This window comes from Sciurus vulgaris, assembly GCF_902686455.1.
Source record: "Sciurus vulgaris genome assembly, chromosome: 16".
Taxonomy (NCBI): Eukaryota; Metazoa; Chordata; class Mammalia; order Rodentia; family Sciuridae; genus Sciurus; species Sciurus vulgaris.
In genome coordinates, this window is record NC_136477.1 from 69214568 (window position 1) to 69235662 (window position 21095).

At 45.9% G+C, this 21095-nt stretch overlaps 1 long non-coding RNA gene across 2 annotated transcripts; it reads left to right on the forward strand.

Moving 5' to 3' along the window:
• Nucleotides 1-2517: 2517 nt before the first annotated feature.
• LOC306646637 lies at nucleotides 2518-20133 on the forward strand. Of its 2 annotated transcripts, none has more exons than XR_013759909.1 (3): nucleotides 2518-2822; nucleotides 15166-15626; nucleotides 19981-20133. It is a non-coding gene; the product is annotated as an uncharacterized lncRNA (long non-coding RNA). The 2 variants fall into 2 exon arrangements; XR_013759910.1 differs by lacking the exon at nucleotides 19981-20133 and adding an exon at nucleotides 16815-17130.
• Nucleotides 20134-21095: the final 962 nt, after the last annotated feature.

A 21095-nucleotide genomic window follows, 5' to 3' on the forward strand; every position in this document is an offset into this window, starting at 1 on the left:
TCTATGGAGTTCTTAATTTGGTTTATTGTTTCCTTCATATCAAGGATTTCTGTTTGTTTTTTTTTTCAATATCTCTGTTTATTGAAATGATCTTTTGCTTTCTGTATTTGCTCTTTTAACTGTCTATTGGCACGATCATTCAATGCCTGCATTTGCTCTTTCATCTCATCATTCAGTGGGTGCATTTGCTCTTTCATCTCATCGTATGCTTCCCTGATCATTTTAATTATGTACATTCTGAACTCCTTTTCTGTCATTTCTTCTGCTATGCTGTCATTGGGTTTTATTGATATAACATCTAGATTTGTTTGCGGCATTTTCTTCCCTTATTTTCTCATATTGTTCAGGTATCAGTGGACTGCTGAGATATTGCAGATTTCCTCTATTGACTTATAATGTCCCTGAAGATTTCTACATATCCCCTGTTAGCCTTCAGTAGGCTGAAGTCTTGGAGGAAGTTGATAATGTGGTGCTCCACAAGGAAGCTGCCTCTCTAGGAGTGGTGGCCTTCAGGTGGGGTATATTCCCTGCTAGTGGGCAGAGGTGCCTGCACTTGTTGACCAATGGTCATCCAAAGTGGAACTAGGCTGCAGGCTGAAGCGAAGCCTGTTTGGGCCTGTGTCTCTGGTTTTACCAACCTTGTGGGGAAACCTCACCCGGCAGGGAAGACTCTCCTGGTGGGGAGATATCACTGGTCAGTTCCCCTCCTAGAGGTTCCCCTCAATTTACAGCTACCGCCTGGGCTGGGCTGCCTTCCTCTGCAAAGTTCCCAGGGGCCTGGCCCTACCTCTTGGGCCTGGGACCCTCACCCTTCGCAGATGAATCTCCTTAGGCTGCCCCTCCTCAGAGAATCTGCCCGCAGTCCTGGAACCTTCGCTGCTCCCCTAAGCGTGTCTCTGTGCGGCTCTTCCACCGAGAAGCCTCCTGGATCCTGGGACCTTGTTCTGCACCTAATCGCCTGGCTATGGGGCCCCTCTTCTGAGCAGCCACCTGGGGTCCCATACAATCGCTCTGAGTCCAGAGACCCGCCGCACGCCTCTTCCTCCAGACAGCCACCCGGTGTAGTGCGGTCACTAGGAGTCCAAGCAACTCACTGCTTGCCCCTTCCTCCCACCAACCACCCATAACCCTGGGCAATCACTCCGAGTCGAAGTTACCCGCCCCGTTCCTCCTTCTCCTCCAGGTAACCCCCCAGGTGTTCAGGAGCAGTCGCTCTGAGTGGCTCTGAATCCACGTGACCCGCTGCATGCCTCCTCCGGGCAGCCGCCCAGAGCTCTGGTGCGGCCACTCGTGACCAAGCGACCCACTGCGCTTCTCCTCCAGGCAGCCCCCTTGTGTTCAGGAGCGATCGGTTTGAGTCCAAACACGTCACCAATTGCCTCCTCCTCTGAGCAGCCGCCTGGAGCTCTAATGCAGTCACTGGGAGTCCAAACGACCCGCCGTGCTCCTCCTCCTCCTCCTCTGGGCAGGCCCTGGTGTTCAGAAGCGGTCGTTCTGAGTCCAAACAGCTCGCCACGCAGCTCCTCCTCTGGCAACTGCCTGTAGCTCCAGTATAGTCACTCCAAATCCAAGCGGCCGCGCTCCTCCTCCTCCTCCTCCTCCTCCTCCTCCTCCGGGCAGGCCCCGGTGTTCAGGGATGGTTGCTCTGAGTCCAAACAGCTTTCCTCGCAGCCCCTTCTCTGGGCAGCCGCCCAGATCCCCAGTGGTTGCTCCGTGTCCCAGCCCTGTGCTGAGCGGCCTCCTCTATGACGCTCCCAGTTGTCCGAGTTCACTGCTCCAGCGGGGGGAGGGGTGTCTCGCCAGGCAGCTCTACTTCACAAAGTTCCCTGTGTTCCAGGACTACCACCCCATCTGGGATGCCTCCCCAATGGGAGAGACTCACCCAGCTGCTTTGAGTTGGTCCCAAGTCTCATCATTCATTTCTGGAGAGAGACTTCCTCTGGCCCTTCTGCAGGGCAGGTTTGCTGGTGGCAAGTCCTCTATTTGCCTTCTCTGGAGAGTGTCTCCCTTACCTCTTCATTCTGAAGGGTGTTGTCCCTGGATGGAGAATTTTGAGAGGTCTTATAGTTTTACACCCAAATAATTTGCATCACTTTCCTCTGGCCTTCATCTTTGTGATGAAAACCTCATTGGCATGCAAAGGACTGATAGTGGAGAAAACCATTGAGGTTTTGCTGTGAAGAGGAATAGAAAAACTGGTCCATAGCCTGATAGGGCCATTATATCAAGTCAAGTCTCTGGTTTTATTTTCTAGAATAAGAGAGGGTTGGTGCCATGAGGAGCCTGCAGGTTCTACACTATCCAGTTGTAACTTAGTGACCCAACAGAAATTTTGAAATGCCTGGCATGGTGAGCACAACTATTATCCCAACCGTTCAGAAGTCTGAGCCAGGAAGATCAAAATCTCCAGGCCAGCCTGGGAAACTTAGGGAGAACTCATCTGAAAATGAATTTTAGGACAAATACCTTTGAAATAATAAGTGAGTTTCCTACCTTCTCTACTCTTTCTCCTGGGATTCAGGTCTGGAGGAAATGCTGGTTCATCCTGCAGAGTAGCCAGTGGGGTGGTGACCCGGGTGTCCTGGAATACTGCAAGCATGACCAGTCCAAGAAGCTCTTAGGGATCATCATCCTGTGCCTCTGTGAGCAGGTGGGCACAAATGTGACCCTTCACAAGAAGTGGCTGTCATGTGTCTTTGTGTTCTTCATCAAGACCAGTGTGCATACATTTTACCTGGTGGCAGAGACAAAGGAGGACATGCATAAGTGGGTGCAGAGCATCTACCAGGTCTGTGGCTTCCAGCAGGAGGCAGAGAGCACAGGTACCTAGACACCAGCATTCTCTGGGGGCTGAGATGACCTTGGGTGTCATTTGTAGGTAAAGGAGGTGCAGCCATGGCCAGATGTCAGGAGTACACATGGCCCTCTATGTGCTCAAAGGGGAATCCAAGAAATGTGGGTCATTATGAAGCAAAAGGTGCTTTGTGACCTAATCTCATGCACCTTGCCCCCTCCTTCATCTACCATTGTGCCACCTTGTCTCTCCCTCAGCTCACACATGCCAACACTCTACCATCCTCAGGGGAGACCTGTTGGGCCCTCCTCTATCCAGCCTCTTCAGATAGACTGACCCTCAATCCTCTGTGATTATTTTTCATGAAAAATCCAGAGCTCCTCCACATCCACCTCAGAAGGCAGGTCAAGGAGCAGTGCTAATTTACTTTTTTTAATTAATTTTTTATTTATTCTAATTAGTTGCACACAACAGTAGAATACATTTATGTATTTGATAAAATCATACATAAATGGAGCTTAATTTCTCATTTTTCGGATTGTATATATTGTAGCATCACATCAGTCATGCAGTTATATATGTATATGAGGTAATAGTGTCTATTTCACTCTACTGTCCTTTCTACCCTCAAATTACTTCCTCTTCCTTCACTTCCCTCCACTTAATATGAAGTAATTCTATTCTTCCCTAGTGCCCTGCCCTCTTATTGTGAATTAGCATCCACATATCAGAGAAAATATTTGGGCTTTGCTTTTTGCGGTTTGGCTTATTTTGTTTTGCATGATATTCTGTAACTCCATCCCTTTACTGGCAAAAGCCAAAATTTCATTCTTCTTTAAAACTGAATAATACTCCATTGTGTGTGTGCGTATTTGATATTTTCTTTTTCCATTCATCCATTGAAGGGCACCTAGGTTGCTTCCATAGTTTAACTATTGTGAGTTGAGCTACTATAAACACTGATGTGGCTGAATCTGTGTAGTATGCTGATTTTAAATCATTTGGGTATAAATCGAGGAGTGGGGTAGCTGGATAAAATTGTGATTCCATTCCAAGTTTTCTGAGGAATCTTCATACTGCTTTCCATAATGGTTGTATCAATTTGCATTCCCATCAACAACATATGAGTGTACTTTTTTCCCCACTTCCTCACCAACATATATTGTTACCTGTGTTCTGGATAATTGCCATTCTGATTGGAATGAGGTGAAATCTTAAGAGTAGTTTTGATTTGCATTCCTCTTATTGCTAGAGATGTTGAACATTTTTTCATATATTTATTGATTGATCTATCCTAAAGATTAATGCTTTATCTGAGGAGAATGTGGTAAAGATTTTCTCCCAGGTTGTAGACTCTATTTATATTATGATTGTTTCTTTTGCTGAAAAAAGTTTTTTAGTTTAAGTCCATCCCATTAATTGATTATTGAATTAACTTCTTGCACTTTAGGGGTCTTATTAAGGAAGTCAGATCCTAGGCCAACATGGTGAATATTTGGGCCTACTTTTTCTTCTTGTAGTTGCAGGGTCTCTGTTCTAATGTGTAAGTTTATAATCTACTTTGAACTGTTTTTTGCATGTTTGCAGAGTTAGAGATAAGGTTTATATTCATTTTTGAAAAAATAAGAAACCCTGAATAGCCAAAGAAATCCTTAACAAGAAAAGTAAAGCAGGAGGCATCACAATACCAAACCTCAAATTCTTCTACAGAGCTATAGTAATAAAAACAGCCTGGTATTTGCACCAAAACAGGCACTTAGACCAGTGGTACAGATAGAATACACAGAGACACATGCACATAAATACAGTTATCATGTATTAGAAAAGGGCACCAAAAACATTAACTAGAGAAAAGATAGCCTACTTAACACTAGTGCTGGGGAAAATGTAAAGCCACAGGTAACAATATGGAATTAAACTTTTAGCTCTCACCCTGCTGTTGGGGGCTGTGCCATGTTGACAATGCCAGAATGGCGCCTGATCACATTGGCAGTGAGGAGGTTAATTGACATAAGCACACTCAGGTGATTTATTGTCCATGCACACAGTGTATGCGCATGTGTTCTCAAGCACTCCTAATTGTGCCTGCTTGCACACTAGTGTCTGGCCTAATCTTTGTGTAAGAGGCGTGGCCCTGCTCTCCACCTCCTGGAGGTGATATAAGCATAGGCGGAGCGAGACAGCATGACACACAGCAGCAACTAGTAGAAAGACACAGGCAGCAGCAGCTCACAGGAATAGGGCAAGAAGAAAGAAAGGAACACGGCAGCAGCGAGTAGGGGCAGTGGCGGAAGGCAGATCGCAGAGTGGAGAACTGAGACGCATCACTAAAGCACCTTAGGTAGACACACCCTTAGTTCACAGGATGCAGGACACACCAGTAAGAAACAGCAGACCTTAAGTGAGGTGTAGCAAGTCTCTCTTCCTCTAAGCTCTAAGCAAAGCCTGTCCTTCTCTCAAAGTCTCTCTTGAGCAAAGTCTCTCTTTCTCTCTGATAAGCAAAGTCTCTCTCTCTCCTCTCAAAGCAAGTAAACCTCATTTCCTCTATCCTCTATAAACAAGCAAGAAAGCAGTGCACTAAAGAGAAAGATAGAAGTAGCTCAGTTTCCAGTCCACCACCCATAAGACCCGTGCAAGTTGTTGCTGCAAGCGATGACAAATATCCACGGATTTTGTACCTCAAAGAGCCAGCGACACCCTGCCTTTGGGTTTTGATTACAATATTCTCTTTGGTGTAATCAGACAGTCTGAACTTCATGATGACATTAGTACAGCTGTGTGAATGTATTAAAGCCAATAGGAATTTGCATTTTGAAATGGTGGCATTTATAGCATCAAATTATTTCTCAATTGTTTTAAAAAAAGAAATTTCTTGGGTTATAGGGGACCAACCAGGTTCAGGTCCCCTGGACTTGGGAACAGCTGTGTGGGCTGTGCCCTGGGCTGTCATGAAGGCCCATAAGGGCTGTGCTCATGCCAGTGCTTTTTGCTATGGTCCTGAGGTCCTATAACTTTTGAACAGAGGGCACTGTGTTTTGATGTTACACCAGGTCCTAGAAAGTGTGTGACAAGTAGGACTTGGAATGAAGTGCTGCTGTGGAACTCTGATTTTGTCTTCCTGGGAAGATAATGGGTCTATTTCCTCTCACATTTTCTGAAGATTAGCTCAGTTTTTCAAAGTGAGTTTTAACTTGCCTTGTACACTCTCTCTGGTGGGAAATTCCTTGTTTCCACATGCATGTCTTCCACCCTGTTGTAGCTGTGATTCTGCAGATCTGAGCAAGTGATACCAGGGTCAATTGATGTGGAGACAGCATGGTGTATGGACAGGCATCAATCAGGCTATCTTGGGGAGCCTTTAACTAGGCCAGGCATGCTGGCTTAGGCACCAAGGGCTAAGAAATGGGATGTTTTGAATGACCAGGAAGATAGTTACTGGAACAATCAAGGAGTTGGTCAGTTTCTTTGTCTTCTAAACAATATGTTCCCTTGGACCCTTGACATCTTGTTCATGAGGGATGTTCTCCTAGCTGTTTGGAGGTTCCATTTCTAGATGGAGGACATTAGTTGCATGTGAGAGTTTCAGTACTGTGAAGTCTTTCTGAAGAGGGAAAGAGGCTTGCCTTCCTTCTCAGAGAAGAATCCAGTGTGTTTAAAGTTAGCAGCTTTCATAAAAAGTACAAAGTGGTTGCAAAACCCTCCACTTGAGAGTCAGAGTGTAGGGGCTGGTATTATTGCTCAGTGATATAGCACTAGCCTGGCATGTGTGATGCCCTGGCTCAGTCCTTGGCACTGCATATAAATAAACAAATTAAATTAAATTATGGTACATTTACAATTGAGAAAATAAAAAAAAATATATATATATTTAAAAGTCAGAAATTAGACATCAGTGAGAGTCCCCAACTAAGCTGGGAGCTATGAGGGAGCAAGGGTTCAGCATCTGACAACTGCTCAAGAAAGAGCCTGTGCAGTAATGGCTCTGTCAAAGAGTTTCTCTTTTTCTAGTAAAGAAACAGTACTTCTTTCCTGGGTAACACTGAAACTTTGCAGAAGGAAAGAACTATCTCTTGACTTTGGCTGTGTTTGCATAGGCACTCAGCTTTCATTGCCTAAAACTCATTCAAGGAAACACTTTTCCATTGCCAGGCCTGTCAAGAGCCTTCCCACAACATGCATCATATTCCACCCCATCATCAGTGAGAAGATGTCTGCCCTCACACCAGCACATCACAGCCACAGAAGGATGTGACAGCAGTCTCCTTTGAGCTTCTTCCCTGAAAGCAGAGACATAGTATAAATCCAACTAACAAGTTACAACAACACTTAGACCTAACCAAAACTGACTCCAGGTTTCACAGGTGGGTGACAGCAGAATACTGTCACAGCCAGGTCTGATTTTGTGTTGTGATGCCTGGCTTCTTTTTCCATGCCTCTGACCCTTTGGACAGGAAGCTCCCCTGACATCTTCCACCAGGTCCTGAATTGGCCCTGGCTCACTTGTCACTGATCCATATGGCTCCAGTTTCTGTGGTGAACTTGCCTACATCCACATCACTTCCCAGATGATGTGATGCAAGTCTTTGTGAAAGGTTATGATTTCTAATATGAATTGGATCAAATGTTTTCTATTTTCACCCAGTGCTTCATGGGTCCATCATGGAGATTTTGGGAGCTGGTGTTGGTATTCCTGAAAGATGGTTCAGTGGAGGGGGAGATACTACATCTCTCAGTCCCATGGGAAAAATCCTGAAGTGCTCCCAGTAGACACAACCTATTATTTTTTATTTGTTAAAGGATGCATAAGGAACCATTACGACACTTGTGTCTTGTTTAGCTGAAAAGAGATTTTTGGCAGATGGGTCTTTTTTTCTTTATGAAAATTTTGTCTTTTCTGCTTTTGTAGTATGTTCTCCAGGTATAATGAAGGTTGACCTGAGCATCTGGGCTCCAGGCCTCCTCCCACCTGAGAGCTGAGAAAAGAATATGTGCCTCCACACCCAGTTATCTTTTTTACCCTTCTTGCAACACCTGGATATTTATATCTTTTGCAAACTTCCAGTTCCCTACATAATCCACACAAATATACCCATGATAAAGCATACAGGATCAGTAGAAGACTGGGAAGGACACTGTTTGAATATTGACTTCAGGTGGCATGAAATAACTTCCTGACCACTCTTTCCTGAAGGGATCAGGGGAAGATGCTCACAAAGGGGAAATGGTTCCCAGAAGAAATATGAAGATTTGGTATCACATATGGAGTTTGTTTCTGGAATTGTTTTTGAGGATGCTTTCCTGTTCCTGGGGTATTTCTGGGGCAGGCAGGAGCAATCAGGCCATGTAAACAGCAAGGCACATACTACATATTTTGGCCTGGCTCTTGGGGCTTATTTAGCAAAACTGGCATCAGGATGGGGGTCCTCATTGCTCAAGATATGACCACACACCATATGAGTCATACTCCCTCAAGCTGCTCCAGAGTATTAAGAGCTAGTTTACCAGAAACCCACCCTGTTTTCATGGAGGGCAAGAGATAGCAGTGATGGGCAAGGTGGGAAGGTGCTGCTGGGTCTCACAATGATGTTAAATATCTGTCCTTCCTTTGATGACACACTTCAGGATCGGTCCACTTTTCCACATGTCCTAATTTTATCCACAGACTCCCTGACAAATATTTTCTTAGCCAGTCAGGATCCCTGGTCATAAAGAGTTGAGCTGAGCTCCTCACATCAGCAGAATCTTGAAGAGCAAAGATGCTCTACCTGTCACACAAGAGTCAGCCTGCCCAGCTCACATACGACACCTCTTAGGGGAAGAATGACAGTATACCTTGTCCTCCAGAGCACTGCCACAGTGCATCCACCAGTACCTCCACTTGAACCAGTGCATGAGCCATGGAGCAGAGAGTGCAAGGTAGGGATGAATGCAGCCCATTGACCAGAGAGGGCCAGTGGCCCTGTGCCCCTGCTTAGAGATGTAAGCTGGGACAAAACTGGTCCAGTAACCACATCATGCTAGGGACTCCTGTGTGCCTGCTTTAGAGCTGTAAGATGGGACTAGCATGGCTCTGTGATCACAGAAGACCAGGGGCTCCTATTTCCCTGCTTTACAGTTCTAAAGATGGGAATGAGGACCTCTCTTCAGGTAAGCACATTACAGAAGGTGATCTAATATAACCCTCACAGTTCCTTGGCAGTAGCAAGTGATTATTGGGTTCCAGAGAAACTTCCCATTGTCAAGAATCACAAACAAGCATCAGGGTCTCAAGTTTCAGATCTGGAAACAAAACCTGGCTGATGGCTCTATGCTGGGGAGTCACTAATACTTTGCTTCTGCATCAGAGTTGTGCCATTCCTTGTGCTGATTGCTATCCACATGTGCTGTTTAGATTGGAATTGATTAAAATTAAATAAAATTTAAAATCCAGTGTCTCTGCTGGTACCATGGCACATGTCTGTCTTCCCATAGGTTTTGGAGGCTGTGGTAGAAGGATGGGAGTTTGAAGCCAGCCTCAGCAAATCAGGAAGACCTTAAACAACTTAGTGAAACAATGTCTCAAAATAAAACATAGAAAAAGGGCTGGGAAGGTAACTCTATGTTTGAGCACCCCTGGGCACAAAACTCGTTATCAGAAAATAAAATTATATAACATAAAATGACATAATATACCATAAAATGAAATAAAATCCAGAGCCTCAGTTTATCAGCCATATTTGAAGCACCCAGTGCCACATGAGACTTGTCCCATCTTCATAGAAACTCTGGAATAGAGACTCAGCCTGGAGCAGGCATCTGTTTTTCAGTCTCACCTGTCTCTCATAGGAATGTAGCCTGTAGCCTGCACATGCTTATATTGTTCTTATTTCCATTGTTTGGCCATCAACAGTATGGAGCTGCTTGGCTCTGTCCAAGCTGGTTCCACTTTGCTCCCAGGGCCAGCAAATCACAAGTCATGCTCCTCAATTTAGAAATATCTAATTAGTGTTACAAAGATTAAGATAAATTGAGGTGCCTCACTTCATGATATGTGTGAAATGTTTTCAGACACAATCTTGATAGTCTGTCAAACCCTGGGCCTTGGTCTCACTTTACAAATAGAAGTGGCCAGGTTGGGACAGGCTCTGCTTCAGCTTGGCCTCAGTTTGGGGTTGCTGGCTTTCACATCTGGGGCTGCAGCTCCTAATTGGTCTCATTTTACTAATTTCTTTTGAGAAATGGGCTCACTGTTGCAAAGGTTGTCCAGGGATTTGCTGTCTTCTATCTCAGTTGCTTGAGTAACTGGATTGAAAGGACACACCACTGAGTCAGGCTCAGACCTTTCCTCTCAAGGCTGACTAATTCCCAGGAACAGCCTGGCACCTACCTTCCAAGAGTCCACAGCTCAACCTCCACAGGGAAAGGAACTGAGTCCAGGAGGAGAAGGCCAGCAAGTCAGGGACCTGGGATAGGCAAGTGTAAGACTGAAAGAAGGCAGCTCCCCAGTTCTCTGCAGTGGCTTAGTGGAGCTTCTTGTCAGTCACAGACTGGTCCAGATTCAGTTTCTGCCACTGTCTGTTCACTTTGTTAACTCCTTGACCTCCTGTAGACTCTTCTTAAGAATGGAAATAGCTAATGCAAGGCTTTGAAGGAACATCCAGGGTCTGTGACAGATCAGTCCTCTTTTCTGCTGTCCTCCTCAGATTGTATCCTCTCTCACTAATTGCCAAGGAATGGAGAGCGCCAGGTCTTAAAATCACATTTCTATACAAGGTTCTTAAAATCTGTGCCTCAAAACTAATGTGCATTTGATGCATCTCAGGCTCTTGTGGGATGTTCCTTCCTACACAGGCAGCTGGGGCTCCTGAGATCTCCTGAGAGGGAGACCTGTAGACACCCCTTTTCAGTTTGCCACAGATGACACCTGGTACAGAGGCCCAATACAATGTTGGTACTGCACCATCTCACTTCTGAGACACTGCTCATGAGACGTGCCTGTGACCCTGCTGGAGTGGGCAGTCACTCTATGTCATCTTCCTCTGAAAACCTGTTAGTCTTTCCAGCTGGAATTTGCCTTCTTGATGGATTACCTCAGTTAGATTTTGTAAGATATTAGTGATCAAACCCAAGTTCTTATTAATGCTGTGCAAGCTCTTTAATTACCCCAAGATGTTTTTTGTTTTAGTAAGAGAGAGGGTCTCATTAAGCTGCTGAGGTTGGCCTTGAACTTGAGATCTTCCTCCCCCAGCCCCTTCAGTAACTGGAAATACTGGCATGACCTCCACTCTAGCTACTTCTATGATCTCTCAGAGAAATTAAAAATTTTGCCTAGTATTATGGGTTTTAAGTTACTGTTAACTGCTCTCGGAAGACAGAATCCAAAACACATGATAGGTGAATGATAGACTTTTGAACAAGCTATGCCTGAGTGAGAGTGTGACAGAGGACCTAGAGTTGCCCACATCTGGGCAGCATTGCTATGTCTAAGTTCTCAGTCTTATAGGGTTTACAGATATACCAGTAAGCTAGGAGTTAGAGAGAGAGTCTTCAAGTTCAAAAAACACACCAGGATACAGGTGGTTGGGAACCTAGCTCATCTTTGTAAACTATTTGTTCAATTGAGTTACCAGGAAGCCAAAGTCAGAAAAAGCAAGATCATGAAAACTAAACTCTCTGAGGCAGGGCAGCAATACATCCTCCTCCAGAACCCAGGGAGGATACTTCCCCGATGGCAGGGGCAGATTCCAGGCACATGTGCAGGAGAGTCACTAAATATAGTCAATTCTATTTGATGAGTAAAATGTCACGTTCTATGGTGGAGACTTTAGCTGGTGAGCCATGTGTCACAGAGGGAGACCCATGAAGAGTGCAGATGAACACAACCCACCTATGTGTGTAGGAACAACAGGAAGCAGATCCCTGCCAGCCTCACAGATGTTCCTTTTTGTGCTGCCCTGGTTCCTGTGTCCTGGTGCTGCCTCCCTTACACTCAAACTTGAGTGTGCAGAGTGTTGGTATTGATGTGGTTGTGCTTTTCTCTGATTCAGTTCCTTGAGAGCTGAATAACCACTAGAGTTAGTAACAAAGTCACAAACATAAGTCTGTGACACAGATTAACTGCCATACACAGGGTAGACAGGGACAGGATGGTTTCCTGAAGAAAACAAAAAGTGTTTATTCTCCAAAGTATTATAACAATCCAGAGTCCACACAAAATGCCAGTCACAGCATTCAGAGAGAATCCAGACTTTCTCCACATACAGAGAACAAGCAAAATGAAACCAGTTCTTAAAGGAAGTGGCAGAGACCAACCTGAAAACAAGACAGAGCACTGAAGTTTTCAGATACTAACTCTAAAGCCCTTTTTAACAACACTCCACATGAGAAAGGAAAACACTCTCAAAAGTAATAAAACGTTGGAAAAACTGTCAGTATTCTGTCCTATGAGAGGACCCATCATGAATTTGAAAACAAAGATGTTCTCAGGAGAAAGAAGATGAGGACAGTTTGCAGATTATCACCTGGCCGGGGCAAGGTTCTTCAGGCAGAAGCAGAGGACTGGAAAGAAAGGTTGATCCCAGAAGTGTGCATGATACAAGACTGAGAGAGACTGGCTCCCCCAGGACATGCAAACCATATGACCTAGTTTCTGCATACAGGACCCCTATACAAAATAATCAACATATACACAATTTATGGTTACTTTCAGATAAATCCTGCATTATTAGAGTTTTCTTCTTTTGATAAATGTAAGAGATGAATGGTTGGAGAATTTGAAAATATACATATATATTTTTATATATATTTGTAAAGTACATATATGTGGTATATATCTCCAGAGTTCGTCCGTAATGCACCTGTGTCAATTTCATTGAGATACAAGATTGAAAATCAGGGACTTAATGGATTAAAACATGTATGAAAAGGAAAAGTTAAAAATTGTCTAGTGAGGCTTCCCCTGGTTTCCTTTTTTCTTGGCTACTTCCACTTCTTCTGCCAGGAGAGGCCCCTGTGACACATTGCCCATTTAACTCAGGTATCTTCATGTCACCTTCATTGCTTTAGTACTGGGAATTTATCACAAGTGTGCTGTGACACTAACCTGTACCCCAAAGCCTTCATTTTTTAGTGACTTTTATTTGTTCTTATGAGAGTAGAATGTATTTTAACATATTATACATATATGAAGAAAAATTTCTGATTCTATTTATGATGTAGAATTATATCTGTCATGTAAACATGAAAGCACATAGGACAACCATTCTTTTTCAAATTTTGAGCCTGTCTCACTATATTGCTGAGGATGGCATTGAGCTTGCAATCTTCTAGTCTCAGCCTCCTGAATCACTGGGATTACCGGTATGGCCACCATGCCCAGCTTTTGAATATTCATTTGAGAGAGAATTTAGTGGCCTCAAATTTCATAACTAGAGTTCATTTTCTGCATGTAAAGTGTGCCTTTCTATAGCCTCCCAAACCCATTTGTTTCTGATGGGAAATTGGATTCATTTTGATTCTTCTTCTTCCTCCTTCTGAATGCCTTTTGCTTCTTTATAAAAAGTAATTTGTGAAGAACACAACATAAAATTTACCATCATAACCACCTACATCTGTTAATCTGGGGCCTGGTACAGTTGGAATGCACAGATCTAGGGAGGTCTGTGAAGCCTGGGGATGGATATGGAATTCTGAAACATCAGGGTTCATGTTGACAGAAAGCAGAACTGTCCTGCTCACCTGCCTGTCTTCCTTCTAGCTCACTGCTGGCTACTTCTCCATGTGAGCTTCTGAGATCTGAGGAGCTTTGATGAGGCACTTGTCCCCATGTGTTGGACTGAGAGGCCATGGCCCTCTAGAAACAGCTGTCTTCTTGGTATCTATCATTTGATCTCCTCAAATGCATCAAGACCCCTGAGGCCTCAAAAGCTGAGAGTTGCTACTGTGACTATTGACTCTTTCTCCCAAATATAGTCCCATAAAGAATCCTAACAGAAAGGATGAAAAATCAGAATCTAACCCTCCAATTCCCCAGAAAATCAACACAGAACAAAAACTCTTGTGAAACAGGAGATATAATGTTGGGGAGCCAGGTGGACCTTATCAATGGAGACCCAGTGGGTGCTGGCCTGGAGAGGGCACTGGAGACTCTGGAGTCTGACACAGCCCTTCCTCTTTGTTCCTTTTTACCATTTACTTTAAAAAATGATGATCAATCACTTTTTTGGCTGAATAGAGTTCCCACATAGGAAATTTTGCTATGGGTTTTCCTATTTTACAGAGAGGTATTTCTGGCTCTGAGTGCCTCTCAATAGATATGCTGAAACACATGGTATGAAATAGATCTATGGCTTGGTGCAGTTACCTCCACCTATCTTACAGAACCCTAGCCAATGAGCTGCTTCATGTGAACCCTTAGAGGTGGCAGAGCTTCCTGGTTAATCTCTGACACCATCCCAGGCTGCTTTCATCTTCTCAATATTTGCTTTCCAATGTCTGTCCTCTATGGGACTTGACACAGAGAGAAGGAAGCAGTGTGAGGGGCCTGTCTAAACCTGCTGGGTGCAGGAATGACTGACCCAGAGTGAGGCACTGTGAGGGGAATAGGGCAACCTGCTGAGTATAGGGAAGAGTGATTCAGAGAGAACAAACATCAGTGTGTGGGGCTTGTGTACACCTGCTGGGGTGCAGGGAAGACTGATCCACAGAGAAAAGCAGACAGTGAGAGGGGCTTAAACAAACCATCTAGGGTGCAGGGAAGATGGACAAGGCTGAGCAAGCATACAGTATGAGGGGCATGGATAAAATTACTGGGATGCAGAGAAGATGGATATGCAGTGAGCAAGCATGCAGTGTGATGGTTGTGCAGATTTCGGCTGGTGTGCATGGAAGACTAACGAACAGTTAGTGTGTGGGGCATGCACACAACTTCTGGGGTGTAGGGAAGACTGACACAGCTGAGCAAAGGCACAGAGGTTGATGACAACTGAGGCAAATACTGATTGAGTGTCCAGATAGCAATTCAGCAGAAACGTCCAGTGCGAATTTTTTTATTTTTAATGTTATTTCAGACATAGACACACATATTACCTTTATTTTATTTGCCTATTTATTTTTATATGATGTTGAGGATCAAACCCACTGCATCATACATACTAGGCAAGTGCTCCACAACTGAGCCACAATCTCAGTCTACATCCAGCATGTTTATATTCATGGGTTTGTAGTTGTATCCCAGGTTGAGAGAAGGTCACAGCTGGGGAATGCAGATTCCAGGTAGACTTCAGAGCTTCCAAGACTCAGCTAGCTTTTTCCACCCCAGTAGTGCATGGGGCTTCAACAACCCCAGCTTCCTTCCTTGGAGCAACCCTGCCCTTCCATTTTTTCTCATTCAGGAGTGATAACTTCTCTCAAGATGCATGGAACTTGTTCATTTTAAGGAGCGACATCGCCACTCAGATATTTGCCCAGGGTTATGGTCCCTGTGTCTGCAGGATCCATGGTCAAGTCCAAGGTCTCTGTATCCCATCTGAGCTACACTGGCACAGTGCAGGCTTTAGACATCACAGTTGCAGCTTCTCCCAACATGTGGCCTCCAAGAGTCACACCAGAGGCAGCCCCACAGGGTTCAAGATAGATAGTGATTATCCATACATCTTCATGGCACACACAAAAATACCACTCTCAGACTTCCAGATTCCCAAGACATTTATTAAGGATAAAAGGCAAAGCATTGTGGTGGCAGCAGCTCCAGGAAACAAAGCCATGACTACCCCGTATCATCCCCACAAACCAAGTCATGTAGAAACACCTCCACAAAGCTACCCTTCACAAGACCCTGTGGTCAGGAAAAAAGGTAGGTCAGTACCTTTTTCTGTCACTATGCCCTGGTGCAGACACTTCTCTGCAGTGGAAAGCAGCCACTGTCTCCAAGGTCAGTATTAACCCCAGCTAAGACCAGGGGAGAGGGAGGTAGCATAGAGCCTTCAGTTTTCTGGCCCTCAACACCCAGGCTGAAGGGAGACTTTAAATGCTCTGTGGTCACAGACATATGGAATGCAGGCCTTTGTCATCCCAGCTGGTTCCTGGAGAAGTCCCTGCTCACTGAGGGATTTGAACCTTCCTGGTTCACCACAGTACCATATGTCAGAGGCTTCCATGTGCCTCAAATCCTAGCATTTGTTTGGTATAAATCAAGCCAAAGAAGTCAGAGGAACTCTACCTCAGTCCAAATTTCAGGCAAACCTAGAGTTACTAACAGACTGCTAAAATAATAATAACTTAAGGTTATTTTTTTAAGGCACACTTGCATGTTTTTGGTTGAAGTCTGATACTCCATTTGAGGAATTCCTTCCTTCAACTGTCACTGGTTTTCCCTGAGTGCACTCTATCTCTGTTGGCACCTCTCCTGCATTCTTCATCTCTCTCTTTGAGACTCCACCTCATGCATGGCCTTTTTTATCCATCCTGCTGCTCAGGGAATTTGTACGTGACAGAGCTTCATCTCTCTTTCATTTGATGCCCAAGGATAGGAGAATAACTCAGCATCTTCAGAGGCAGAGATGACTCAGACCAGGGTCCTGGCATCTGGTTTGGACTCTGTGCTCATTCCCCTGGCCTGGAACTAAGATGTAGACATTTGTAAACATGCTTCTGCCCTCCAGATCTCCCCTCCAGGTGGGAAGATAAACCTCACATATATAATCCAATGACAGCATTTTCATTGTGGCTTGTGTGGGCTGCAAAGTCATCAAGCTGACATTGCCCACTGTGCTGGGCATGCTGGGTGGGCAGGACAGTAGGGTGAAAGGGGAGGTGAATGAGAGATGGTAGAAGTCATGATGCCACAGTGCAATGCCTGTGCCTTGTGGGTATTTTCAAGCTCCCTGTGCTGGGGAGGATGTGTCAGAAGGAACCCTGTGCTGGAGGAGCAAGTCTTGTGTCCTCTGGATGACTAGTAAGACCCAGAGTTACTCTGGATGGAATGAGGAATGTCAAAGCAGGACTAACTTGGGCTATGTGGGTCTGAATTAATCTGTTACAGATTTCTTCCCTGAGACCTGCAACCATTTCCCGAGGGGCACAGAGAGTGCAGGTCCCTCCATGGAGTCCAGGAGCCTTGGAGACAGCTTACACTAAGTGAGTGGGTTTTGACTGGCTCTGCATACACTTTGGACAGGTTTAAAGCCACAACCCAAGAATTATCAGCACATACCCAGTGATGGTAACTCTCTCAATGGATACTGTCTGGGCTGTTATATCAGTTCAGAGACCTGGGTCAATGCAGAGCCCCTAGTCTGGAAGAAGTGAATATGTTGATGTAGACTGAGGCACAAGCTTCCTGGCTCAGCTGGGGGACATAGTGGTTAAGGCTGGGTGGTATTCTTCCCACCAGTAGGCTCACCCAGTCTCAACTAGTAGAAGAATAGTGAAGCAGGGGCTGAATCATGTAGGAGAGGATGGGCACTCAAAAGCAAAAGCCCAGGTCTTTGTGAAAGACTCTGATGGCTACCAAGGTATCCGCAATCAGACTGGAGGACTGAGGACTGTGAAATCCAGCTGAGAACCATCTCAATTGTGTGTCTGGCTCTGGGCCCAGGGCTGAGCAGAGAGCTGAGCTGTTCACCTCCACTGCACATTGTGACCTGCACTGAAAGCTTCTGAGCATGCACCATGACCCTAGACCAGTTTTCAGGCCCAGGACTGCCCACATGATACTTCCCCTAATGAGGTCTGAGAGGCGGACCTGGCATGGTGATGCTAGAGGCTCATCTAACCCATGCAGTCTGCAGTCAGGGCTCTCCCTGCCCATTAGACCTCTCGGGTGGTTGGAGCCAGTCACCAGGAACATTTTACACCAGTTTTGCCCCATATGATTTTCAATCCCAAGAAATCTAGATGAGGCCAGCCTACTGCCTCTCTTCCCATTCCTGCTTTGCCTTCCTGTCTGGTCTCTCCAGACTCCATAGTCACAGTGTGGCCAACACAGTTTTTGCTCACTTGACTTGAATACATGTTTTCACCCCCCTCTTGTTTCTTGTGATCAGTGATGGTTGTTTCCTTCATTGTCCTCTCTTTAGGCAGCAGAAATTGATGTGCGTCATCTGGATAAAGCTGGTTCTGAAGATGAGTATATGCCCATGAGTACACTCCCTCCATCCTGCTGGCCATGGAGAGAGGAGGTGGGAATGTGCACATTATCCATAACCTCAGGAGCCCAGGAAGCCCTCACTTTGTCCCTCCTAGCTGCTCACCTGCAGCTCTTCTTTAACACAAAGACCTTATCAGAGAAAGTAAGATCCAGTCACCCACTGTCAACTGCCGCCTGAAGCTAGGCCAGAAAGGTAAGTGCACTCTTTCTCTGTACCATCTCTTGACAATATCCAGGCTGTGTTTGCTTTATCTGGTATCAGATGGATCCTGTCTTGGGTTTAAGTCATTGGGTAAATCATTGAAGCTCAGTCTTGTTTCTTATCTATGAAAGAGGAAAGTGCCTGCCCCTAGGTTTGTGAAAGGACAGCCACAGGGTCAGAAATAGGACACTATATGTGTTCACTGCAGTCAGATCTGGCTCTTACAGGGGCCTGGAGGAAGGACTCTGACGCCCAGGTTTTCACTACCCAGCACTGTAGTCCAAGGCCCAGTGACAGGGCTACAGTGAAGGAAAAGAAGAAGCAGCACCAGCCAAAAGAGCCTTGAATCTGCCTAACAGGAACTCAGTCCCTGGGTTTGTAACTCATGATGCAGGGCCTGGAGCCATGTTCCTCCAGAATGTGCTACCCAGCCTGACAGGATCAGTGGGGAGTGGTACCAGTGACCAGTTCAGGTGAAGCCTCTTGATGTATATTATAAAATCATAAACCCGGGTAGAATAACCTGTGACTAGACCACGTGTCTTATTTTGAATCCTACATATGTGGTTACCATAGATAAAGTAGGAATATCATATATTTAGGAACATGAATAAAATTAGAGGCTTTTCCTCAGTTCCCTTCTGAAGCTAGAGTGGCCATGAAGGCCTCCATATACATGCTGTGTGTCTGTGCTTGTGCTGTTGCTGTGTCTGGTCACTGAGTTCCTGTTCCTATCCCAGCATAGCTAGCAGCCCTGGATTTGTGTGGCAGCATGCTTGACAAGCCTTCCTTCCAGTCGCCTAGGCCCATGTAAGCATCCATGTTTGGAGGGTTGCGGAGAGAGAGAGATGATTGGGCTGTTTCTGATCTGAGAGTCAGGAAGGTTACACTTGAACAACTGCTGCTGCTGCTGGCTCATAGAGCTCTTGAGTCTGGGTATGCTGGTGTGTGAAGGGGACAGTTGCATCCTGGATCACATCTTTCTCTGGGCATGGATTGAAGCACAGACCAGCTGGAGGTCAGAGCATACAGCTTAAATAACTCCTCATTCTTCCACAGAAGCTGCACTGAGTTCTCAGCTTCTCTCTGGACATGTGCTTCACCCTGACACAGAGCACCACAAGCCTGTACCTGGGACACAGTGAGGGAATGCTTGTCCATGCTGTGAGCTCCCTTGGACCCACTCCCAGATCCCTGTGACTCTGCTCCCTTGTTTGCCCAGGCTTCCCACCTCCCTTGGGGTGGAGTTTAGCTGCAGGTCCCTCCAACAGAATATCCTCATTCTCTGTGGGAAAGGCATGCTTCCCAGGGAAGTTTCAAAGACTTCTGACTGTGGTGCAAGTTGCAGGATTGCTGCATTCACAGGGTAGTGCTGGGAGCAGGGAGGTAGAGGAAGTAGTCTGCAGTCTGTAATGGGAATGGATAGAGCATGGGTACCCCCTGAAATACTGGCTTACAATGCACAGTTACCCCGTACCTGGTCACAGAACCTGGGTCATTGCATGAGACTCCAGGAGAATCATACATACAGTGCAGGGGATTCTGGGAGGTATCAAGGCTGCTGCAGTTTGAACACTTGCTCTAGGCCACTGGTGGGAGTGTCCAGGGAGCCAAATTAAAGCAGCCACAGAAAATCTATCCTGCTGCTATCCTGTCTTAAAGACAGCAGGTGAGACATAGTACTGGGGCCATGGCTGCACAGCTGTGCCACCATGAGCAAGTTATGACAGCTCTCTGAACTAGACTCTCCATGTTCTGACCAATATTAGCAGCAGCATGGTCTGCTGCACAGGCGCACTGAAGGACTGGTGGATACACAGTACTTATATGACTGTGTTCACTGACTGTTTGTGATAGCAGAGCCTTGGGAAAGCAGCTCCTGCTCCCTGTGACACCAAGAGCCCAGCCCCTGAGAAGAGCCTTGATAATGTGGAATATGTGGCCCTGGACTTCCAGCAGAATAACCCCAGTGACCACCAAAAGGTGCCTGTGGATCAAAGCTTCAGGGAAGGCAGCCTTCACCTTCTCTCCCTGCATCAAACCCTTGAAAACTTCATCTGGCTTTAGATGGGGTCCCCTTGAGGACACAGTGTCCCCTCCACACAGCCTAACACATAAATGCCGAAGCCCAGGTAGCTCAGGGTTATGGAGCCAATAACAGTTTGATCTCAATGTTCCTGCCTCCATGTCTGAGTTCTTGTCTGAGGAGCACTCACTGTGGGGCAGATTTTTGAGCACAGCACCTAGAGAAGAGACCAGGCAATCAGTATAGGAGGATGGAGCTCTCTCTTTCAACATCGATGGCTCTCCAGGGAGCACACAAAAGGCCCTGTGGCCCTCACCTCATGCCTCTTCCCAGAGGATGAGTAGAGACCCAGAGCCCAGAGCCCAGAGCCAGAGCACAGAGATTAGAGACCAGAGCACAGAGCACAGAGCACAGAGCCCAGTGCACAAATCAATGAACCCAGAGCACAGAGCACACACACAAAGCCCAGAACACAAAGCCAGAGCACAGAAAAGCAGCACAAAGCACACAGCCAGAGCACACAGCCAGTGCCCACAGCACAGACAGAGTACAGAGACAGAACACAGAGCACATGGCCTAGATAAAAGAGCCCAGAGCAGAGGGCACAGAGCCCAGAGCACAGAGCACAAAGCATAGACCAAGTGTAGAGAGACAGAACACACAGACAAGAGCCAGAGCTCAGAGCACAGAGCACAGAGCACAAAGCCCAGAGACCAGAGCTCAGAGACAGAGCCTAGAGCACAGAGCCCAGAGCACAAATCACATAGCTAAGAGCACAGATGCAGAGTACCGAGACAGAACACAGATCCCACATCTAAGAGCTCACAGCACAGAGCACAGAGAGCAGAGATAGAGCCCAGAGCCAGAGTCCAGAGGGCAGAGTGCAGAGCACAAAGCAGAGAGCAGAGAGTACAGAGCCAGAGTGCAAAGCACAGAGCACAGAGCC